This window comes from Chrysochloris asiatica, unplaced genomic scaffold, assembly GCF_000296735.1.
Source record: "Chrysochloris asiatica unplaced genomic scaffold, ChrAsi1.0 scaffold00315, whole genome shotgun sequence".
Classification (NCBI taxonomy): domain Eukaryota; kingdom Metazoa; phylum Chordata; class Mammalia; order Afrosoricida; family Chrysochloridae; genus Chrysochloris; species Chrysochloris asiatica.
Window position 1 is genome coordinate 40,730 of NW_006408833.1, and position 26,725 is coordinate 67,454.

Here is a 26,725-nt window from a genome sequence, read left to right on the forward strand (position 1 = left end):
TATGTCTACAAGGCAAGGAACAGCAAAGATTACTGGCAGCCATGAGAAGCTGGAGTCCCAGTGTGGTGTTGTAGGATAAGTACTGGATTGCCAACCAAACGGCTGGCGCTTAAAACCCACCAGCCACTCCTTGGAAACCCTATGCTATACAGGGTTGCTATGAATCAAAACTGACTTGACAGCACTTAAGAACAACCAGTAACAACAACAATCAGAAGCAAGGAGAGATACATGCATGGGTTCTACATTAGAGGCTTAAAATGAGCCAGTTTTGCCAGAACCTTGATTTCAGATTTCTGGTCTACAAACCTGTAAGAGAATATGCTTCGGTTGTTTTAAGCCTCTAAGTTTCTGATAATTCATTATGACAGTCCTCAGAAACAAATTCAACCATATTCTAGACCATAAAAAAAAATCTTCATAAATGTAAAAGATTCACATCATACAAAGTATTTTCTCTCAATACAGTGGAATTAAATTAGAAATAAATTTAAAAGGGTATTTGGAAAATGTGCAAACATTTGGAAACAAAACACCACACTTCTGAATAACTATTGTGTCAAAAAAGAAATAAAAAGGGAAATTAGGAATCATTTTGAACTTAAGGAAAATGAAAAACAACATTATCAATATTTATGGGATGAAACTATAGCATTAAAATGTCCATTTTGTAAAAGGAAAAATATCTCAAATCAATGACTTCAGCTTATGACAAAATAAACTAGAAAGAAGACCAAATGAAAGCTAATGTATGCAGGTCAATAGTAATAAAAAAGCAGAATTCAATAGAACAAAAAAAGGAGAAACTTAAAACAATATCAGGAGTTGATCCCTTTACAAGTTAAATAAAACAGATTTTAAAAATCCCAGTCTCAGAATGACCAGGGAAAAAGAGAGGCATAAAACATTACCAATATTAGGAATGTCTGGGGAGACGTTATTCTAGATCTCATAGACTCTGAAGAATAACAATGAAATGGACTTCTGGAAGACTAGGCAGACACACTACACTGAAACCCTACAACAAAGATTCAAAAGACAAATAAAATAGACAATGACTAAAGTTCTGTAATCCTGAGCTTTAGAAGAAAGTTTACAGAAGTAGATTGAATGCTTGCTGGGAGGAGAAACTGAAGCAAGACAAAGAGAGAGGGACACTGACTGGTGAACAGCCAACCAGATGTGGCAAACCATCTTGAACTTTTGTGAGCAGCTATGGAAACAGACTGTGGAGCAGAGTCACACAGGAGACTTGGAGAGCTCCATTTTCCAGTCCCTCTTTTCTCTTTTTAATTATTATATTCTTTTTTTTTTTATCCTTGTCGGTTTTTAACTATTTTTTTCTACTTTATTATTATTTTCTCTTTTCATTGTTGGTTGCTTGCTTTCTGTTTTGCATCCTAGTGTGTGTGTGGTGGTGGTGGAGACAACAACTGTGTCCATAAAACCCAGCCGCAACCTTACCCTGTACATCTCCACCCACTGGGCAAGAACCAAGACCAGCTCCAGTACCATCTGATCAATGACAGAGAGCCAAAAGCAGCCAAACCTACCGCAAATTGAGTTGTACGGATGGAGAACAGTGCACTCATTTCCATTCTCCAACTACTCCCACAGGAGACAGTTGGTGAGAACCAAAGAACACATCAACGTAAATCAGCGATTAAAAACAAATACGAAAATACCCAGAGATTTTTCACGCCAAGTCCCAGAGACAACAGACCATTTTAGCTCACACAAAGAAACAAGAGAAAATGGTACAAAAAAATGACCAAGATGCAGAACAACAAAATGTTTCTGAGGAAGAATGGGTAATTAATTGACTGAAAAGAATTCAAAAGAGCCCTTTCCCCTGGCCGGCAGCGCAGAAGCCACACGATTACTGTAAAAGACGTGAACCAGCAGGAGTTCGTAGGAGCCCTGGCAGCCTTCCTCAAAAAGTCTGGGAAGCTAAAAGTTCCTGAATGGGTAGACACTGTCAAGCATAAAGAACTTGCTCCCTATGATAAGACCTGGTTTTACACGCGAGCTGCTTCCACAGCACAGCACCTGTACCTTCGGCGTGGAGTTAGGGTGGGCTCCATGACCAAGATCTCCGGGGGGGCGGCAGAGAAACGGCGTCACGTCCAACCACTTCAGCCGAGGTTCCAAGAGTGTGGCCCGCCGGGTCCTCCAAGCTCTAGAGGGGCTCAAAATGGTGGAGAAGGACCAAGATGGTGGCTGCAAACTGACACCTCAGGGGCAGAGAGATCTGGACAGAATCGCCCGATAGGTGGCAGCTACCAACAAGAAACATTAGAACAAATGATGTTGGGTTAATAAATTGCCTCGTTCGTAAAAAAAAAAAAAAAAAAAAAAAAATCAAAAGAACAATACTTAGGTACCTTACAAGGATTGACAGAAAGATTGAAAAAAATGAAAGAGGACACAAACCAAGCTTCAGAAAAATTCGGAAAAGCACCACAAGAACAAACAGACAAAATAAATGCAAAATTAAAAACAATTCAAAACCTGCAATTAGAACTCCAGAAGGTTACTACTAAGATTTCAGAAATGGATAGTACATTGAAAGGGCAAAAGAGTAGATATGAAGAAATGGAAGTCTTAATTAGTGAGCTTAAAGATAAATCTCTCAATACTATTAGACTAGAAGAACAATCAGGAAAAATAATGAAAATATCCTAAGGAAGCCTAAGAGTTATGTGGAACACCATAAAGATGAATAACTTATGGGTGATCCGAATTCCAAAACAGAAAGCCACAATGAAAAACACAAAGAATATTGTTGAAGAATTGTTGGAAGAAAAATTCCCTAACATTATGAAAGACGAGAAAATAAGCATACAAGAAGCTTAATGAAGCCCAAACATGATAGATCCCCCCCAAAAATCACCAAAACATATCAATCAAACTTTCCAAAACCAAAGACAAGGAAAGAATCCTGAAAGCAGCTCAGTAAAACCCAAAAGTTATCTGCAAAGGAGAACCAGTAAGACTAAGCTCTGATTTCTCAGCAGAAATCATGCAGGCAAGAAGACATACACAAAGCTCTGAAAGAAAAAAATTGCCAAGCAAGAATCATATACCCAGAAAAGCTGTCCTTCAAATACCATGGTGAAAATAGGACATTTCCAGACAAAGAGAAATTGAAAGAATTTGTAATAACAAGACCAACCTTACAAAAACACTAAAGGATGCACTTTGGACTGAAAACCAACAACAGTAGACAACAACCTGAGATTAGTATACATGACAACACCACCCAGAACTCGATTCAGATATAGAAGTATTTAAAGTAAAACAAATCTACAAGACCAAATATAGGGAACCAGAGATATCAATTAATAATGAAGTCAACTACAAAGCAAAAAGAGGGAATAGTGTAGATATAGAACTTCCAAATGGCAAGGAAGTCAAGTAGATTTCAAGATAAAATAGTTTTAAATGGGGGAAAAGTAATAAATTAGAGGGTGATCTCAAAGAAAACGAATACACTTTCACATCAAAATAAAAGAGGAAAATGAGAAAGATTGTGTAGACATTAACACAACAGAAACGAAGAAAATGAAAATGAAACCCATAAAATAATTAACTCAGAAAGAAAATTATGTGGAGCAAAGTAACCAGCAGCATCACAAAACAAAAAAACCACAGCAAGATGACAGCAATCAATTCATACTTATTGATAATTACACTGAATATAAATAGATAAAAATACATCAATCAAGAGACAGAGATTAGCACAATGGATAAGGAAACAGGGTTCTTCAATATGCTGTTACAAGAGACATATCTTACACACAATGACAGAAATAGGCTGTAAATCAAAGGCTGTAAAAAAATATATCAAGCTAATGCAATCAGAAATGAGCAGGAGTGGCAATTTTAATCTCTGATAAAATAGACTTTAAGGCGAAACTAGCATAAGAGACAAAGAAGGACATTATATCATGATTAAGTGTTCTAATGAACAAGAGGACGTAACCATAATAAATATCTATGCTCCCAATGAAAGAGCTTCAAAATATATAAATTGAACTATAGTCGAACAGAAGAAAGAAATAGACAACTCTACATTAATAGTATTGGTTTGACGCTGTGGGATAAAGCACTGGACCGCAAGACTGGTTTGAGTCACAAGGCTGGTAGTACAAACTCACCTTCAAAATTCTATACAAGGTCGCTATGAGTCAGAACTGACTCGACTGCACATAGCAACAACAACAACAACAATAACAGTAGGAGATTTTAATACATCACTTTTTAAAAACTACAGAAAAACTCAACAAAGACACAGAGGAATTAAACAACACACTCAAACAAATTTACTGCATAGATTTAAACTGAACACTCAACCCAAGAACAGTACAATACACATTCTTCTCCAGTGCACATGGAATATTTTCCAGAACATTTTCCAGAAAACAATAAAATTTATTGTTTTCAATAAATTTTAAAACATCAAAATACTACAATCCGTCTTCTCAGATCACAATGCTATAAATTTAGAAATCAACAATAGGAAGATGAAGGAAACAAAATCAAATACAAGGAAATGAATAACATCCTGCCATCACAACCAAGCGGGGTTCATACCAGGGATGCAAAGATGGTTCAGTATTAGAAAAACAATCAATATAATCCACCATATAAATAAAAACAGGAAAAGAGCCACGTGATCATATCGATTAATCTGAAAGGGCATTTGACAAAATCCAACATCCATTGTCGATTAAAACACTCAACAAAGAAGGAATAAAAGGTAACTTTCTCACCATAATTAAGGACATATATGCAAATCCAACAGCCAACATTACTCTCAATGAAAAGAAATTGAAAGCATTCCCTTTGAGAAAGGAGCCAGACAAGGATGCCCTTTATCACTACTCCTATTCAGCATTGTGTTAGAAGTCTTAGCCAGAGCTATAAGTCAAGATAAGGAAATTAAAGGCATCCAAATTGACAAAGAAGCTAAACTCCCTCACTATGCAAGGTAAATACCAAAGACTCAGCAAGAAAATTATTGGAACTCACTGAAAGATTCAGCAAAGTGGCAAATATACAAAAATCAGTTAAATTCATCCATACACTAGGAGTCCTGGTGTGGCTCTGTGGGCTAACATGCTGGACTGCAAAGTCTATTTGAACTGCAAAGTCGGTGATTCAAGTTCACTAGCTGGTTCCTGGAAACCCTATACAGAGTTGCTATGGGTCAGAACCGACTTGACGGCATACCACCACCACAACAACAACATACTAATTAATAAAGACAACTCTGAAAATTAGGAAAACAATAACATTTACAATAGCCACCCAAAAGATGATATACTTAGGAATAAATTTAACCAGAAGAGAAAAAAAAGACCTACAGAAAGAAAACTACAAAACACTACTATAAGAAATCTTTTGAGATGTGCAAAAATGGAAGAATGCACCACCCTCATAGTTAGGAAAATTAACATTGTTAAAATGTCAGTACTACCCAAAGCAACCTATAGATATAATGGAATCCCAATTCAGATCCCAACATCATTTTTTAAAGAGATGAAAAAATGTCAACAAATTGTATATGGAAAGGAAAGAGACCTCAGATAAGCATAGCACTGCTTGAGCAGAAAAATTAAGTTAGAGGCATCTCATTCCCTGATTTCAAAATTTACTATACAACCACCGTGGTCAAAACAGTTTGGTACAATGAAACATACATAGATTACTGGAACAGAATTGAGAACCCAGAAGCAAATCCAATCACATACAGTCAACTTATTTTTGACAAAGGGTCAAAACTCATTAAATGGGGAAGAGATCATCTCTTCAACAAATGATGCTGACAAAACCGGAAATTGATTTGCAGAAGAATGAAACAAGACCCATATTTCACACCATAGGAGCCCTGGTGTGGCGCTGTAGGATAAGCATTGGACTGCAAGGTTGGTTTGAACCACAAACTCACCAGTAGCTGCTTGGAAACCCTATACAGGGTCACTGTGAGTTGGAACCGACTCAACGGAACTTAACAACAGCAACAACAATACAAATGCAAACTCAACCTCGATTAATGACCTAAATATAAATCCTAAAACAATAAAGATCATCAATGAAAAAATAGGGACAAACCTAGAGGCTCTAATACATGTTATGAATATACTATCAAACATTACAAAAAGCACACAACCAGTAGAAGACAACATAGATGACTAAGACCTCCTAAAAATTACACACTTACGTGCATCAAAAGATTTTTGAAAGGAAGCCCACAGACTGGAAAAACATTTTTTTTTGCAATGACATATCACACAAGGGATTAATGGCTAAACTTTATAGAAAATAGAGCACCTCTATAAGAAAAAGACAAACAACTCATTTTTTAACTGGGCACAAGACATGAATAGACATTGCACCAAGGAATACATTCAGGCAGCCAACAAACATATAAAGAAATGTACACGATCATTAGCCATTATTCTGTTGTTAAATGTTGTAGAGCCAGTTCCAACTCATAGTGACCCTGTATAGGGTTTCCAAGGAGCTGCTGGTGAGTTTGAACCGCTGACCTTGTGGTTCAGTGCTTTATTGGAACACCAGGACTCCAATAGAGAGATGCAAATAAAAACAACAATGAGATACCATCTCACACCAGCATTAATAGCAAAATTTGTTTTTATTTTATAGGGTTTCCAAGGAGCAGCTGGTGAACTTGAACCACCGACTTTGCAGTTCTAATCGAATATGCAGTCCAGCATGTTAGCCCACAGAGCCAAACCAGGACTCCTAGTGTATAGATGAATTTTACTGATTTTTGTATAAACAACAAATGCTGGCAAGAGTGTGGAGAGACTAGGACTCTCCTACAATGCTGGTGGGACTGTTCGTCAGTATGACGCTTCCTCAAAAAGTTGGAAATAGAAATATCTCATGACACAGCAATCCCACTACTGGGTATACTGTAATAAGAAATAAGAGCCAGGACAAGTGTAGATATATGCACATCAATGTTCATCACAGCACTATTCAAAATAGCAAAAAGATGGGGACAGCCTAAGTGCCCATCAGTGGGTGAAAGGATAAACAAACTTTGGTACATACAGACAATGGAATACTATGCAACATTGAAGGATAATAATGAATCAGCAAAACACCTCATAACATGGATGAACCTGGAGGACAGTCTATTGAGTGAAATTAGTCAATCACTAAAGGACAAATATTGTATGAGACCATTATTGTAAAAGCTTGAGAAAAAGTTCTTATAGTAAAAGAACTATTCTTTGGTGGTTACCATGGGTGGGAGCAAGGGGAGAGAAATTCACTAGCTAAAGGGTTAGCTCAGGTGATGGGGAGGGCAGTACACAAGAAGAAGGAGGTGACAGGAGAATGATGAAGATAGCTGAAGACACAAGGAGGTATGCATATGCTAAAGGGGCTAGAGATAAATAGTGATATATACACAACCTTGGAACAACAGTGTTTGTTGTATAGATACATGAATTGAGACACAGACTGGATTGATAAGGGAGGAAGAGTGGGATATATATATTTATATGTTCCACAAATATATGAGTTTGAAAGAGGATATCTGTGCATGAGTATTTACCTTTCCTAGAAGCAGAACTATAAATGTAGTGGAGCATACAGCAGGCAAAATGATGAAAATTTCCTAGACACTATCCAACATCCTGAGGCAATGAGTTTATGGGCCTGGGGGCTCAGGACCACAGTCTCAGGGAATACCACGGTTGATTGGCTTAACATAGTCCACAAAGACAGTGTACTACCTCTTGCTTGGGTGAATAGCATCAGAGCTCTTGAAAGCCCAGGAGAGGCCATCTATGGTGCAGCTATTGGTCTCTCTGTGTGCGGTAGAAAGAAGAGCGATAAGAATTGTAGAGACTGGGAATCAATTAGTCCAATCGACTAATGGAACATGTGAACATCAGTCTCCATGACTCTGAGACTAGAAAAACCAGACGGTGCCTGGCTACCATACCAACTGCCCTCTTAGAGATCACATTAGAGAGTACTGAATAGAGTAGAAGAAAATGTGGAACAAAACTCAAAATTAGTTACTTTAAAAAAAAAGAAGAAGAAAGAGAAAATAGGTTTACTGGTAGGAAAGAGACTGCAGGAATCTGAAGCTATGACTCGCCACCACCCTGCAGCTCTGGAAAGGAGCTCACCCTCATGGCCCAATTTTCAGCCAATCAGTGAAGAGGTTTATAGGGCGGACAACAGCACTAGTAAGGAATGCTCATTACGGAATGGTCAATCATTCAAAATCAAAAGGTAAACATTTTCCTAAAGACAAAGTTGAGAAGGGAAAGGAAGGTGGGTGGAATTCAAATAGGAACCACAGGAAAGAAGAATAATATAAGTTGCCTCTGACTCATAGCAACCCTGTATAGTTTCCTAGGAGCTGTTGATGAGCTTGAACTTCTGACCTTACGGTTGTGACTTTGCATTCCAGCACATTGACCCGCAGCACCATGTCAGAACTAATGAACATAAATACAAAAATTCTCCACAAAATCTTAGCACATGGAATCCAAAAATAGATCCAAAAAATAATACATCATTACCTAGTGGAATTCATACCAGGTATGCAGGGATAGTTCAATATTAGAAAAACAATCAATGTAATTCACCACATAAATAAAACAAAGGGAAAAATCACATGATCATATCAATTGATGCAGAAATGTATTTGACAAAATCCAATACTCATTCCTGATAGAAAACATTCAACAAAATAAGAATAGAAGGGAAATTCCTCAACATAATTAAGGGCATATATACAAAAACAACAGCCAATATCACTTTCAACAGTGAGAAACTGACATCATTCCCCTTGTGAACAAGAATCAGACAAGGATGTCTTTTATCACCACTCCCATTCAATATTGCGTGGTAAGTCTTAGCCAAAACTGTAAGGCAAGTAAGGAAAATTAAAGGCATCAAAATTGACAAAGAAGTAAAACTGTCTCTATTTGCAGATGATATGACCCTATACTTAGAAAATCCCAAAGACTCTGCAAGAAAATTATTGAAACTCATAGATAGACTTGGCAAAGTAGCATGGTACAAGATCAACTTTAAAAAAAATCATCTGGATTCCTTTACACTAATAAAGAGAATTCTGAAAAGGAAAACAGTATCACTTATAGTGGTGGTGGTGGTGTGCCATGGAGTCAGTTCTGACTCCATTTCTGTATAGGGGGTCTGACACTGTAAATCTTTACAGAAGCAAAAAGCCTTATCTTTCTCCCATGGAACTGCTGGTAGTTTCAAACAGCTGACCTTGAGGTTAGCAGCCCAACTGGTAACCACTATGCTACTAGAGCTCCTTATCACTTATAGTAGCTACTCAAAATATTAAATACTTGGGAATAAATTTAACCCAAGAAACAAAAGACCTTTTCAAAGAAATTTACAGACCATTGGTGTAGTGTAGTGACCGCACGTTCAGTTTGAACCACAAGGTCTACAGTTCAAATTCAACAGTTGCTCCTCAGAAACCCTATACAGAGTTGCTATGAGTCAAAATAGACTTGACCACACTTAACAACAACAACAACAACTATTGGTTGGTTAGTTATGTGCCATAGAGTTGGTTCTGACTCATAGCGACCCTGTATAGGGTTTCCGAAGCTGTAAATCTTTACAGGAGCAGAAAGCCTCATCTTTCTTCCATGGAACAGCTGGTAGTTTTGAACTGCTGACCTTGAGGTGAGTAACCCAAATCGTAACCACTACGCTACCAGAGCTCCTTAACAACAACTCTAAGAAACCAAAAAAGACCTGCAAAAATGGAAGAATATACACTGCTCATGGATAGGAAGACTTAGAATTGTGAAAATGTCAACACTACCCAAAACAATCTATAGATATAATGCTATTCCAATTCAGATTCCAACACCATTCTTTAAAGAATGGAAAATCTAATCACTAACATTATATAGAAAGGACAGAGACCCGGGATAAGCAAAGCATTACTATAAAAGAACAAAGTAGGAGGCTTCTCACTTCCCAATCTGAAAACCATTACACAGCCACAGTAGTCAAAACAGCTTGGCACTGGTACAACGAAATACACATAGATCAATGGAACAGAAGTAAATCCATCCACTTATGATCAGCTGATCTTCGACAAAGTTGCCAAGATGCATTAAATGGGGAAGAGATTGTCTCTTCAACAAATGGTACTTACAAGTTTGGAAAACCATTTGCAGAAAAATTAAACAAGACCCATATCGCACACCATATACAAAAATGAATTCAACATGGATTAAAGCCTAGAACTATAAAGATCACCAATGAAAAACTAGGGGGAAATGTAGGGACTCTGATATATGGCATACATACCCTATGAAACATAACTAAAAACACACAAAGAGAATAAAAAATAGATGGCTTGGACCTCCTAAAAATTAGACACATGCATCAAAGGATTTAATCAAAGGAGAAAAATAGAGCCCACCGACTGGGAAAAATGGTTTGATAACAATTTATCAGACAAAGGAGTACTGTCTAAAACTTATAGAACACTTCAATGCTTCAACAATAAGAAGACAAATAATCCAATTTAAAAATGGGTAGAGGACATAAACAGACACTTCACTAAAGAAGACATTCAGACGGCCAACAAACATATGAAGAACTGCTCAGGATCATTAGCCATTAGAGATGCAAATCAAAACAACAATGAGATATCATCTTACCCCAGCATTAATAACAAAGTTCCAAAAAACAGAAAATAGGGTGTGGAGAGACTAGGACCCTCCTTACACTGTTCGTGGGATTGTAAAATGGTGGATTGTAAAATGGTGGGATTGTAAAATGGTGGAAAAGCATATGGCGCTTTCTCAAGTAGTTGGCAATAAAAATACCATATGACCCAGCAATCCCTCTACTTGGTATAATATCCTCAAGAAATCCGAGCTGTGACATAACTAGATAAGGCACGCCTGTGCTCATTACAGCACTATTCACAATAGCAAAAAGAGGGGACAGTCTACATGCTCATCAGCAAAAGAATGGTTGAACACACTTTGGTACATACACACAATGGAACATTATGCAACGTTAAGGAGTCTGCAAAACACCTCATCACATGGATGAACCTGGAGGACATTATGCTGAGTGAAATTAGTCCATCACAAAAGGACAAATATTGCATGAGACCATTGTTGTAAAAAGTTAAGACAAGATTTTCTTGCTAAATGAAGCATTCTATGATGGCTACAGGGTGAGTGGAGAGTGGGGGAAGGAAAAATTAAGTGAATAGAAGTAAAGGTAAATTCTGTTGTTTTTTTTTTTTAAAGTCTCACTATAAATCTTACTGATAAACAAGAATACAAAATTCAACATACAAAACAACACTCAAAAAAAAAAAAAAAAAAAAGGACCAAGCTCACTAGTCAGTGGAACTCCAAGAATATAACCCTTGGTCACCCTTCTGGTCTGGAACAGAGTTCACAATTTTCAGCCAAACAGGTATATTTGTTGTTAAGTGCCGCTGTGTCCGTTCCAACCCATAGCGGCCCTGTATAGGGTTTCCTAGGAGTGGCTGGTGAGCTTGAACCGCAGACTTTGCAGTTCAAACAACTTTGCAGTCCAGTACATTAACCCATAGCGCTGCACCAGGACTCCAAGCAGGTATATAGGGAGGACAATACTAGTGAGGTACACACACTATGGTATGGTCAACCATTCAGGATCAAAGGGACAGCATTTACCCAGGGAACAAAATGCAGAAGAGTTGCAAAAGAAAGAATAATGAAAACAAGAAAACACAGGGAGGAAGTGGGTTAGGTGATATTACATTGAAGGAATTGCAATGATCGAAATGGAATTAAGTGTATGATTTGTTGAATGTAAAACGATCTATTCTGTAAACCTTCACTCAATTCACAATAAAAAGTTAAAAAAAGATCATTGAATTTTTCCATGAACTTTTGAAGCACGTGTATGCACTAAGACAAGCATTTGACTTGTTGTTAAGTGCCGTCGAGTCGATCCCGACCCACAGCGACCCTGTATAGGGTTTCCTAGGAGCGGCTGGTTTGCTTGAACCGCTGACTTTGCAGTTCAAATGACTTTGCAGTCTGATGCATTAGCCCTAGCTTAGTTAGGTATAGATCATATTTAATGTCAACTAGTCGGTGTGGCTTAGTTAGGTATAGATCATATTTAATGTCAACTAGTCGGTGTGGCACTGTGGGTTAATGCACCAGACTGCAAAGTCGTTTGAACTGCAAGGTCAGCGGTTCAAGCAAACCAGCCGCTCCTAGGAAACCCTATACAGGGTCGCTGTGGGTCGGGATCGACTCGACGACACTTAACAACAACAACATACCTAACTGCTCTGACTTGAATATAAATATGACTGAAAGACAGATTTAGCAATGGAACTCGTTCATAATGTGAGTACTGCCTATAATGAATTCTAATAAATTGAATTGAATATTTAAAAAAGAATAAAAATGGGATAATATAAATGAGGTGATACCAATAAATTAAACAAATTAAATGAAATACACATATTCCTTGAAATACATAAACTACTAAATCTTACCCCCAAAAAATAAGTAACGTGAATAAGCATGTATCTTTTAAACAAATTAAAACCTTCCCATAATTAAAACACCAGACCCAGTTGGCTTCATTAACAAATTCTACTAGATATTTAAGAATATCACTCTACATAAACTCTTCCAGAGTAGTGAAGAAGAAACCCATTGTGTGAGGCCAGAATTAAACTTATGACAAAATCAGAAGAAGAAATTATAAAAAAGAAAACTACAGACAAATATTCTTCATGAACATATGCACAAAATATTTTTTAAAAAAGATTTCTCAACTAGAATCCAATAATATATAAATATGTCATTATAACCAAGTAAGTTTTAATCCCAGGAGTCAAAAGATTTAATATTCCAAAATAAATCATGTAATTCAAAACATGAACAGAATAAAATACAAAATCCAGCTGCTGCTAGAAACACTTACAACCCTTCACCCATGGTTTCTCTAAGCAAGGCAGTTATTGTTCCCGAGAACGGAGGTGGGTATGTGAACACTCAAGGCTGGTATGGCTGGGTCAAAAAGAGGCTGGAGCAGATACTTGGTTTCTAGTGTTTGGTTAAAAATCTGCCTGACCCAATTACAGCTCAAGAGAGCATCTAGTTGCCCTTCATGGAAACAGAGCTCCGAGGTGATGAGAAGACCATTATCATAGGCCACAGTTCCGGGGTCATTGCTGCCATGAGATATGCAGAAACACACTGAGTATATGCTATTGTACTAGTATCTGCATACACATCAGACTTGGGAAATGAAAATGAACGTGCAAGTGGATACTTCAACCGCCCCTGGCAGTGAGAAAAGATCAAGGCCAACTGCCCTAACAATGTGCAGTTTGGGTCCACTGATGAGCCTTCTTGTTGATCCTGGAAGGAACAACAAGAAGTTGCTGATAAGCTGGAAGCCAAATTATACAAATTCACTGACTGTGGCCACTTTCAGTACACGGAGTTTCATGAACTGATAAGAGTGGTACAGTCTATGCTGAAAGTGCCAGCATAGACAGGATGCTTGTTGCTAGTTTGTTTCTCAACATCGGGGTACAACAATAATATCTATGCTATATTAGATACATCCTAGGCACACAAACAGGTCAAGTTCAGTTCCGGAAAGGCCTGAAAAAGTTTGTGTTCCAACTAATTTAGATAGCACTTTCATTTTCACAGAATTGAAACCTCTCCAATGTCAATACCTGTTTTTATCATAAGAATTTTTTATAGATTCTTACCAAACTAGAGGAGAATGTCCTCAATCTGGTAAAAAGACATCTATGGATGAATTGACACCGTATTAGCAGCAATGGACTCAAGACAATTGTGAGGATGGCACAGGACTGGGTGGTATTCTGTTTTGTTGTCCATAGGGTCACTATGAATTGAATCCTACACTATGGTACCTAACAACAACAATAACAACATGGAAATTCGATAGCTGACATCGTACTCCGTGGGGAAAGACTGAATGATTACTTTTTAAGGTTGACAAAAAGATAAGAATGTCTAATTTTCCTACTTTTGTTGTCCTCAAAGACAAACTCATGCTGCCTGTCCCACAGGGAAATCAAGTACCAAGATTTTCCTGTGGGACAGGCAAAGCAAGCAAGGTTTAATGTATTCAGGAAACCCCTCTGCTTCTCTGAATGGAGAGGGGAAAGGGGATTTATAGGGATCTTGAGCAAAGGGTTTGAGGAATTTTAGGAACCTCTTTGTTGATCTGTTTATCTCAGGTTGAGCTGACCACTCTAGACACATTATCTCCAAAGGGAACATTTTGGTCCTTCATTGGCAATTTTCAGGGGTTTTCTTTTTTCATTCCTGTACTAGCCCTTGGAGTGGGGTTAACTGCTGACTTATCTACAGAAAGGTGTAAATAAGGCCACCACTAATGGCCTTTGCTCCCACAAAAGAGTTATTTTGGCCAGCTGCAACCTCAAGGTCTTTTACTTGCAAAAGAAAAAAAGTTGTTTTAACTAGCTGAGGTTTCACTTCTATTCAACATTGTGCTTTAAGTTCCAGCCCTTGCAATACAGTAAGAAAAGAAATCAAAAGTATACAAATTATCATAGAAGTAAAACTGTCTTTTTCACATCTGACATTAAGTAGAAAATTCCAAAATATGTACAAAATTGTTGTTGTTGTTATGTGCCGTTGAGTCGGTTCTGACCCATAGTGACCCTGTACAGAGTTTCCAAGGCTGTAAATCTTTATGGGAGCAGAAAGCCTCATCTTTCTCCCGCAGAGCGGCTGGTAGTTTTGAACTGCTGACTTTAAGGTTCACAGCTCAATTCGTAACCACTATGCTACCAGAGCTCCTTATCTACAAAATAAACACTACCAAATTAGTTTTTTAAAAATTCGAAAATCAACTATTCCTATAGACTAGCAATTAACAACCAGAAAGTGAAATAAAGGATACCATTTATAATTGTTGTTGTAAAGTGCCGTCGAGTTGGTTCCGACAAAGAGACCCTGTATAGGGTTTCCAAAGAGCAGCTTTGCAGTCCAGTGCATTAACACACAGCGCCACAGCGTCTCAAAATACAAAATTTGGCAAAAGACGTGAAAGGCTTGTACACTAAAATTGCAAAATATTCCTGAAAGTAATTAAAGGTGTAAATAAAAGGAGTGATAGCCTATGCTCACAGACTGGAAAACTCAGTATTGCTAAAATGCATAAATTAGCAGACAAGCTGATTCTAAAATTTATATGGAAATGCAATGGACCTAGAGCAGTCAACCAACTTCGAAAAGGAACAGAGGACTTAACTTATCAGAATCAGTTGCCTTTGAGTGGTTTCCAATTCACTGCAACACCAAGTATGTCAGGGTAGAACTGTGCTCCAGAGTAGCACATAACCACTACCAGGGTAAGGCTCAAACCTCCAATCTTTTGGTTAACAATAAAAAATCACTACCTGATTTCAACCTACAGCTATCAACATGATGTGGTATTGGTGTAAAATCAATGGAAAAGAATCTAGAAGTACACTACACATATGTGATCGAATGATTTAAATATATATATATAGTCAAATGATTTTCATTAGCTGTATAAATGAGTTCTGGTGTGGTGCTGAGAGTCCTGATGTCGATCAGCACTCGACCTCAAGGTCAATTTGAACCACAAGGTTTGTGATTCAAACTCACCAGTAGCTTCTTATGGGTCGGAACTGACTCAAAGACACTTAACAACAACAATAAATGCTTCAGTGGAGGAAATAACAATCTTTTCAATATATTTGTTGTTGTTGAGTGCCATAGAATCGGTTCCAACTCAGTGTTCCCATGTTCTGTTCAAACAGCTGCCTCTTGGTCCATGTACAGATCTCTTATGAGCACAATTAAGTGTTCAGAAATACTCATACTTTGCAGTGTTGTCCATAGTTTGTCATGATCCACAAAATCAAAAGTCAATAAAGCACAGGTAAACACCTTTCTGGTATTCTCTGCTTTCAGTCAAGATCCATTGGACATCAGCAATGATAGCCCTCATTCCACATCCTTTGATGAATCCAGCTTGAACCTCTGGAAGTTCTCTGTCAATGTATGATTGTAGCCATTTCTATATTACCTTTAGCAAAACTTTACTCGCATGGGATATCAAAGAGATTGTCTGATAATTTCCACATACCATTGGATCACCTCTCTTTGGAATGGGCACAAATACGGATCTCTTCCAATCAGTTGGCCAGATAATTGTCTTCCAAATTTCTTGGCTTAGATGCCTCCAGTGCCGCTTCACTTTCTTGAAATATTTCAATTTTTATTCCATCGATTCCTGGTGCCTTGTTCTTTGCCATTTCCTTCAATGCACCTTGGACTTCTTCCTTCAGTATCATTGGCTCTTGATCATATGCTACCTCTTGAAACGGTTGAACATCAACCATTTCCTTTTGATACAGTGACTGTGTATTTCTTCCATCTTCTTTCTTTTTTTCCATTGGGAATCTAATTTTTTTTTTTTTATGTTTTATTGTGAATTATGTGACAGTTTACATGGAAGAACATTCGTTTTACATTTATCCTATCCTATATCATTTCATTGCCATGGTTACAATCCTCTTTATGCATCACCAACCAGCCAAAGGGTATAGCCTGCAAGCCTGCTCCCCTGGTCGTCAGCACACAGCCCTTCTCCCTCTCTGGGTCTAGAGTCCCCAGCTGCTCCATCTCTCCATGTCATCATCTCTGCCTCCATCTCTGGCATCACTGCTTTTCTGGGTACAGTCCCTCTCTCCGCTCTTCTCCCTTGATGGTCTCAGGGACCTCTTCTCCTAGACTGCAAAGATAAACACTCCCCTCCTTGCTACAAAACGTCTACCTTTACATTTCCAACCCTCACAATCAGTCCTGATAACAATTATTCACTATTGTATCACAAGAGTCCTACCGGCATTTCTTTTCAGCACCCCTGCCTAGACAGATTGGATACTACTCAGTGGAGATTCTACCTTTCTCCACTCCCTCTGGATCTAGATTGCCTCTTGAAAGCTTGTAAGCCAATCACTTTGGGTAGTCAATGTCCATGTTACACATCCCTGTCTACTCTGTGTACCTTCCATCTTCTTTTGATGCTTTCTGCATCATTCAATAATTTGCCCAGAGAATCCTTCAATAACAAAAGTCGAGGCTCGAATTTTTTCTTCAGTTCCCCCAGCTTGAGAAATGGTGAGCGTGTTCATCCATTTTGGTTTTCTGTCTCCAGGTCTTTGCACATTTTGCTGTAATATTTGACTTTGTGTTTGAGCTGACCTTTGAAATTTTCTGTTCAGCTCTTGTACTTCCTCATTTCTTCCATTTGCTTTAGCATCTCTATGCTGGAGAGCAAGTTTCAGTGTTTTTTCTGACATTCATTTTGACCTTTTCCTTCTTTCTTGTCTTCTTAATGACTTTTTGCTTTCTTCATGTATGATGTTCTTGATGTCATCCCACAACTCTTCTGGTCTTTGGTCTTTAGTGTTTAATATATGAAATCTGTACTTCAGATGATCTCTAAATTCAGGTGGGATATATTCAAGGTCATATTTTGGCTCTCGTGGACTTGTTTTCATTTTCTTCAGCTTCAGACTGAATTCGCATATGAGCAATTGATGGTCTGTTTCACAGTCTGCCCCTGGTCTTGTTTTGACTGATGATATAGAGCTTTTCCATCATCTTTTTCCACAGATGTAGTCAAATTGATTTCTGTATATTCCATCTGGTTAGGTCCGTGTGTATTTGAAATGAACAAATTATTGATTTTGCAGAATTCTATGATGCGTCCAGCATCATTTCTATCACCAAGGCCACAACCTTTGCATTCCAATCACCAGTAATGATCAATACATCTTTTTTTTTTTGATCAATACATCTTGATTGCATATTTGATCAATTTCAGATTGAAGAATTTGGTAGAATTCTTCCATTTTGTCCTAACTAGCTTTAGTGGTTGGTGCGTAAATTTGAATAATAATGATATAACTGGTCTTTCCTGTAGGAGCATGGATATTATCCTATCACAGACAGCATTGTACCTCATGACTGATCTGGATATGTTCTTTTTGACAACGAATGCAATACCATTCCTCTTCAATTTGTCATTCCCAGCATAGTAAACCATGTAGTTGTCAGATTCAAAATGGCCAATACCAGTCCATTTCAACTCACTAATACCTAAAATGTCGATATTTATGCGTTCCATTTCATTTTTGACAATTTCCAATTTTTCTAGACTCATACTTTGTACATTTTATGTTCTGATTATTAATGGATGTTTAAAGCTGTTTCTCTTCATTTTGAGTTGTGCCCCATCAGCAAATGAAGGGCCTGAGGGCTTTACTCCCATGGGCTTTACTCCATTTGTGTCATCATGGTTAACTCTACTTTGAGGAGGCAGCTCTTCCCCAGTTGCATTTTGAGTGCCTTCTAACCCAGGGGTTTGCCTTCTGGCATTATATCTGACAATATTCTCATGCTCTTTATTATGTTTCAGTATTCAGTAATTTGCCTTCCAACCTCAGGGGCTCATTTTCCAGCATTGTATCTGACAGTGTTTCTCTGCTATTCATAAGGTTTTCAATGACAATATTCAGAAGCAGTTCATCACTCTTTCTTCCTAGTTTGTCTTTGTCTGGAAGCTCATCTGAAACCTGTCCACCATGGGTATTTAAAATACCTGTGTCATAGCTTCCAGAATCACAACTCACAAGCCACCACCGTGCAACAAACTGACAAACGAGTGGTGGAGTAGATTTTATAGAGACCCCTTTACTAAGTCTTAAACAGGACAAAGAGACAAATCACCTCCATGTGTTATCTGTATATTGTTTGATTGAATCTTATTTCTATCATGATGCCATACTTTTCTTCATACTATCAAGTTTCTCAGGTTATTTATTTGCTCAGCCCAGTAAAAAGGATACAAATTACAACTAGCCAAAAGAAGAGACCCATTAAAGTAAGGTCTGAAGGGTCCCAAAAGCGAAGCTTCTGTGTTCTGTCCCTGCAGAGTCTGGATGCGTCAGGGAAGCTCATTCAAGCTTTGAATGCCTAGAGTTTTTATTGAAGTTTTGTAACATCGACATGATTAATTAAATCACTGGCCACATGATTGGACTCAATCTCCAGCCCCACCCCCACACTCTGGAGATTGGGCTATTATCACTTGTGAGTCTTTCTTGTAGCTGTATCAATAATTAGGTATGGTCCAGGGACCCTCCATGAAGAATAAGACATTCTAGTCACTGGGGAAATTCAAAAGATTCAGAGGTTACCTTCCAGGAACTGAAGCTGTTGTTAGGTGTCTTTGAGTCGGTACTGACTCATAGCGACCTATGCACAACAGAACTAAGCACTGTCCGATCCTGGGTCAACCTTACAATCAATTGTTGCCACTCGAGGCTATTGATGTTGCCACTTTGCCAATCCATCTCGATGGGTGTCTTCCTCTTTTTCTCTGACCCTCCACCTTGTTGTTGTTGTTGTTAAGTGTCATCGAGTCAGTTCCGACCCATAGCGACCCTGGATAGGGTTTCTAAGGAGCGGCTGGCGAGCTTGAACTTCTGACCTTGCAGTTCAAACGGCTTTGCAGTCTTGCGCATTAACCCACAGCGCCACACCAGGACTCCACCTTACCAAACACGACATCCTTCTCCAGAGACTGGTCCCTCCTGACAATATGTCCGAAGTATGAGAGACAAAGTTGGGCCTTCTTGACCTCCAAGGAGCACTCTGGCTGCATTTCTCCCAACACAGATCTGTTGGTTCTTTTCGCAGCCCATGGCACTTTCAAGATTCTCCTCCAACACCACAAAGGTCGAATTCTTTAGGTAAAGTTCATTCTTCACCCCCCAAAAATGAAAAGGCAAGCCACAGACTGTGATAAAAATATTTGCAAAGTATATATATATGATAAAGAACATGTAAAGGAGCTCTGGTAGCGTAGTGGTTACGAATCGGGCTGCGAACCTTAAGGTCAGCAGTTCGAAACTACCAGCTGTTCAGCAGGAGAAAGATGAGGCTTTCTGCTCCCTCAAAGATTTACAGCCTCGGAAACCCTGTACAGGGTACTTATGAGTCAGAACCAACACTATGGCACATAACAACAACAACAACATATCCAGAATTAATGCACCAGACTGCAAAGCTGTGTGAACTGCAAAATCTGTGGTTCAAGCTCACCAGCTGCTCTTCGGAAACCCTATACAGGGTCACTATGGGTCGGAATCGACTCGACGGCACTTAACAACAACAACAACATCCAGAATATATGTTGTTGTTGTTAAGTGCTGTCGAGTCGGTTCCAACCCATAATGACCCTGTATAAGGGTTTCCAAAGAGCGGCTGGTGAACTTGAACCACCAACCTTGTAGTTCAAACTACTTTGCAGTCCAGTGCATTAGCCCACAGTGCTACACCAGGACTCCAGAATAGATAAAGACCCTCAAAACTCAATAATAAGAAATCAAATAACCCTGTTTTTTTAAATGGGTAGAAAATCTGGGAGACATTTCATTATGGAAGGTATATAGATGGTAATTAAACACATGGAAAACTGCTCATTGATCATCAGGGATATGCAAATTAAAACCACAATTAGGTAGCACTACATACTTATTAAGGTGCCCTGGTGTGGCGTTGAAGAATAAACACTGGACTGCTAACCACAAGGCTGGTGGTTCAAATCCAACGGCTGATTGTAGGAAACCCAATACAGGGTTGCTATGAGTCTGAACGGCCTCAACAGCACTTAACAACAACAACACACTTGTTGAACTGGTTAAAATTAAAAGACTGCCCATTTCAAGTGTTGACAAGGATATGAAGGAAGTGGAACTCTCATACCATGCTGTTGTTAAGTGCTGTGGAGTCTGTTCCACGTCATAGCAACCCTCTGTAGGGTTTCCTGGGAAGGCTGGTGAATTCAAACCACCGAGTTTGTGGTTCGAAATCCATTACCTATCCAACAGCGCCACCGTGCTCCCTCATACAATGCTGGTAGAAATGAAATGAAGCAACCACTTTGGAAAACAGTTTATCAGTTTCTTACAGTTAAATATATAAAGGTAATTTTAAAAGTCCACCATTCGTCTATCAGTTTGTTGTACTGTGGTGTTGGAAGTTATGCCAGCGGTATTTTTAAAGCCAGCAGGGTACACCCATGGTGGGCAAGTTTCAGCTGAGTTTCCAGGAAAGAGACGCAAATGATTAGCCCTAAAAACCTTATGAATAGCAGTGGAACATTGTCAGATAGCACCAGAATATAGAATATTGAAACATCATGAATAGTACCAGAATATTGTCAGATATAGTGCTGGATGATTAGCCCCTCAGGTTGGAAGGTACTCCTCAAAGTGGAGTTGGCAGTGATGATGAGAATGAAGTAAAGTTTTCAGGACTTTCATTTGCTCATGGGGCACAACTCAAAATTAGGAAAAACAGCTGCAAACATCCATAATAAACAGAACATGGAATGTACAAGAATCAATCTATGAAAATTGGAAGTTGCAAAAAATGAAATGGAACACATAAATATCGATAACCTAGGCATTAGCAGCTCTGGTAGCATAGTGGGTATGAATCTGGCTGCGAACCTTAAGGTCAGCAGTTCGAAACTACCAGTGGTTCCATGGGAGAAAGATGAGGTTTTCTGCTCCTGTAAAGATTTATAGCCACGGAAATGGGAACCAACTCCACAGCACATAACCCCCACCACCAGGCATTAGTAAGCTGAAATGGATGGGTATTGTTCATTTTGAATCTGACAATCACATGGTTTATCATGCCAGGAATTACAAATTGAAGAGGAATGGTGTTGCATTCATCATCAAAAAGAACATTTCATTAAAAAAAAAAAATTTCTGTGATAGGATAATATCCATACGCCTACAAGGAAGACCAGTTAATACCACTATTATTCAAATGTATACTCCAAACAACAAAGCCAGTAATAATGAACTTGAAGAATTCTACCAACTTCCTCAGTCTGAAATTGATCAAACATGCAATCAAGATGTATTGGTAATTACTGGCGATTGGAATGCAAAGGTTGGAAACAAAGAGGAAGGATCAGTAGCTGGAAAATAGGGCTTGGTGATAGGAATGATGCTGGAGATCACATGACAGAACTTTTCAAGAACAATGAGTTCTTCATTGCAATTACTGTTTTAAACAACATAAAAGACTAGTATACATCTGAACCTCACCAGATGGAATACATAGAAACCAAGTTGACTACATCTGTGGAAATAGACGGTGCAAAAGCTCCATATCATCAGCCAAAGCAAGGCCAGGGGCAGACTGTGGAAGAGACTATCAATTGCTCATATGCAGTTCAGGCTGAAGCTGAAGAACATTAAAATAAGTCCACAAGAGCCAAAATATAACCTTGAACATATGCTACCTGAATTTAAATATCATCTCAAGATGATGGAATGACATTAAGAACATTATACAGGAAGAAAGCCAAAGGTCATTAAGAAGACAAGAAAGAAGTAAAAGACCAAACTGGATGTCAGAAAAAACTCTGAAACTGCTCTCCAGTGTAGAGATACTAAAGCAAATGGAAGAAATGAGGAAGTAAAAGAACTGAACAGAAAATTTCAAAGGGCAGCTCGAGAAGACAAAAATCAAGTATTATAATTAAATGTGCAAAGATCTGAAGTTATAAAACCAAAAGGAATTTCTCAAGCTGAAAGAACTGCAGAGAAAAAAAACAAGCTTCGAATTGCAATATTGAAGAGTTCCATGGGCAAAATGGTGCAGAAAGCATCAAAAAAAGCTGGAAGGGAAGCGATGCTGAAAGCTGACTCCACATCTTGCATGTGATTCTTGATTGTTTCTCCAGGCTGGAAAGCCCTCTCTGTACTTGCAGTGCTTATTGGGCCCACCAAGAGGCGCCTGAGCTCAGTGCAGCCAAAAGGGAGCATCAGCCATTTAAAGTCTTGGTAGTTGAAACTATAAATCACAGGGCATTAGATGTGGATATATGTAGTGCAATTCTAACAGAAAAGTGGATGAGTCATGTTATTACTAAGTGCTGTTGAGCCAGTGGTGGTGGTGTGCCTTGGAGGCGGTTCCGACTCATAGTGACCCTGCGGAGGGCTTCCGAGGCTGTAAATCTTTACTGGAGCAGAAAGCCTCATCTTTCTCCTTCGGAACTGCTGGTAGTTTCGAACTGCTGACCTTGAGGTTAGCAACCCGACTCGTAACCACTACGCTACCATAGGGTTTCCAAGGAGCAGCTGGTGAGTTTGAATCGCCGACATTGTGCTTCAAACCGACCTTGTGTTCAGTGCTTTAACCCACAGCGCCATGCCAGCTGTTATGTGTTATGTTATTGCCTACGAGGTAAGCCATACCTTTGGGTTCAGCTTGATGGAAACCCCAACAAGCAAGCTGAGAAAAGAGTTTTTTAATGTCTACATTCAAAAGAATATTCAAAAGAGGTTTTTTTTGGAATGTTGAGGAAAACTTCAAACCTGTTCCAGAGTGCTGGGTACCAGCGAAGAAAAGAAACCAGTTAAACGGGGAACCAGTTCCTGATGAAAATGGATACCGGTAGAGAAAAACAACAAACAATATTGCTGGCATTCCTCTGTAGTTAATTATGAATTTGAAATCGCTTCAATATTGAAGCAGCCTGCTGATGATCCAGGACTTTTGGAAATTAGTGCCGTGCCACTATTAGATGTTAGAAAAAACACATTGGCGCTTATAGGAACAAATATCAGTGGAAACCCATATGGGTTAGGAAGCAAGAAGCATCAATTACATCTTATTCCACATGGAGCATTTCAAGTAAGAAATTTGCCTATACTGAAGCATAATAATCTGTTGTTCTGGTTTGAAGGTTGCAGAGAGGGTAAAATTTTTGAAGGGATTGTAATCATGTCTGTTTAATTAAGATATATCGCCATTACCGTGGTTTACATTGGCCAATTCTAGATACTTACGTGAATTCAAAACCAGTTGTTATTAACATGAACCTAAACAAATATGCCTATGCCTTTGATTCTAAATGCTTGTTTGGTTATTTTGTAAAACTAGATAATCAGAAATTTGGTAAGCTTAAAGATACTATGTTTGGTGTATAAATGGAAACACAAATAAAGCTTTATTATTGTTATACTTGAATCTGTAATATTCTGAATGTTTAAAACATAAAGAAGATATTTCAAGGTTCCTATTGTTCGGTGTTGAACATACCAATTTGTCTTTGGTTTTAAAGAAATGAATTTTCTAGTTGCCATGTCAGCTCAGAATTTTATTTAAAGAATCCGCAACTGATTTTAAAATCTAGACTTTAAAATGTAAGTTACAGTAAGCTTCCAAGCTTGTTCAAAGGCTGCATTGTGTCCACTAGAACTGGGTTATCATTTAAAGACAACAATTAAGACTACAGTTTTGGTACATTTCTTTTCAAAATCAAAGTTTAAGCTCAATTTAATCTTTATAAACATTTAACAAAACATGGCTCAACCTCCTAACCTATATATTTTGAATTCAAGAATCTTAGCACATTGAAATAAGTATATAATTATATACATATAAAACTCCAATTTTAAATGTTGAAATGTTCTTAAAACTTAGAGCATTTTGTATGTGTAGCAGCTCACCATAGCTTATTGCATATTTCTTAGTTTATTCTAAGTCTTCAAAAATTTACTTTCCTAATGAGTTAAGAATTTCATACAGTTTTATTTGCTAAAAAGTATAATTTAGGTAAAAGGTACATGGTAGGGAAAAGGAAATTCTGCAGTTCAGAGACTTTGTATAACATCTGTATGGAATTTTAACTTAGAAAGTTAATAAATAGTTAACTTTACTTCTGTTTCTCAATTCTGTTCCATTGATCTAGTTGTCTGTTGTACCAGTACCAGGCTGTTTGGACTACCTTGATTTGTGAGGCAGCCTCCTTCCTCCCTAGTGGCTGTGGCTGTGTGCCGTGGAGTCGGTTCCAACTCATAGCAACCCTATACAGGATTTCCAAGGCTGTAAATCTTCACGGGAGCAGAACGCCTCATCTTTCTCCCGCGGAACAGCTGGTAGTTTCGAACTGCTGACATTGAGGTTCGCAGCCCGATTCACAACCACTACGCTACCAGAGCACCTTTCCTCCCTAGTAGTGCCCTGCTTTTCCTTGTCTCTTTCACTGGAAAAGCAACATATAAAGTTGGGTTAGTTTTTCCATCTCTTTAAAGAATGATGTTGGAATTTGATCATGATTGCGTTACATCTGCAAATCACTTTGGGTAGCATTGACATTTTCATAGTGTTAAGTCTTCCTATTGATAAGCATGGTATATTCTTCCATTTATGTAGGTTTTTCTGGTTTCTTGTAGCAGTGTTTCGCAGTATTCTTTGTATAAGTTTTTTGTTTCTCTGGTTAGATTTATTCCTAAGTATTTCATCTTTTGGTAGGTATTGTTTTTCTAACTTCCTTTTTTGAGTGTAAGGAATCCAACTAATTTTTTGTATGTTGATCTTGTACCCTGCCGCTTTGCTGAATCTTTCAATAGTGCCAACAATTAATCTACTTGCTGAGTCTTTAGGATTTTCTGTGTATAGACTTATATAATCTACAAATAGGGTTTTACTTCTTTGCCAATTTGGATGCCTTTAACGGCCCTTTCTTGTCTTATACCTCTAGGTAATACTTCCAGCACCATGTTGAGTGGGAGTGGTGATAACAAGCATCCTTGTCTGGTTCCCATTCTCGGGAGGAATGCTTTCAGTTTCTCCACTGAGACTAATGTGGTGGTGGTGGTTATGTGACTAATGTAGGCTACTATTTTTTGCTTTGGGTTTTTGTTTGTTTGCTTGTTTGTTTTGGTGGAGGGTGGGGGTGGGTCAGGTGGGTAGGATTAAGGAGTTAGGGTTAGGACTATGGCTATGCCTAGGCAAGACCTAAGGAACTCTGGTTATGAGTCAGGCTGCTAATCTTGGGGTAAGCAGTTCGAAACTACCAGCAGTTCCGAGGGAGAAAAATGAGATTTTCTGCTCCCATCAAGATTTACAGCCTCAGAAATCCTATGCAGGGTCACTATGAGTCAGAACCGACTCCACGGCACGTAACCACCACCAGACAAGACCTAGGATTTCATTTAGTGTCAGGATTCTGGTTAGGACTAGGGTTAATGCTGTTGGGCTAGGACTAGGAGTAAAGTTTGGTGTCTTCTTAGGGTTGCCGTTAGGTTTATTTATTTTTCTTAAAATCTGCTTGATTTCCCCTTCATTTGGAAGTTCTGTAACTACATGATTCCCTTTTTTTCCTTTTATGTTTTGTTGTTGTTGTTGTAGACTGGTATCTCTGGTTCCCTATTTTCAGTCTTCTAGGTTCTACTCCCGTAAAGATTTACACCCTCGGAAACCCTATACAGGGTCGCTATGGGTCGGAACCGACTCGATGGCACATAACAACAACAACAAGGTTTGTTTTAAGGAGCTCTGGTAGCGATTAGCAGTTTGAAACTACCAGCTGTTTTGCAGGAGAGTAATTTGTCTCTCCTTCTTCCTAATCTGTCTTCGTCTGGAAGCTCATCTGAAACCTGTCCACCATGGGTGACCCTGCTGGTGTTTAAAATACCAGTGGCATAGCTTTCAGAATCACAGCAACTCATAAGCCACCACAGTACAACAAACTGACAGACGAGTGGTGGCTCAATTCA

General features: G+C 38.5%; 3 pseudogenes; all 3 read left to right on the forward strand.

The window, feature by feature from the left end:
* The first annotated feature begins 1,863 nt into the window (after positions 1–1,863).
* Positions 1,864–2,299, forward strand: LOC102820485 (annotated as a pseudogene).
* A 10,718-nt stretch (positions 2,300–13,017) lies between these two features.
* LOC102842079 lies at positions 13,018–13,581 on the forward strand (annotated as a pseudogene).
* A 1,937-nt stretch (positions 13,582–15,518) lies between these two features.
* Positions 15,519–24,151, forward strand: LOC102820868 (annotated as a pseudogene).
* The last annotated feature ends 2,574 nt before the right edge of the window (positions 24,152–26,725 follow it).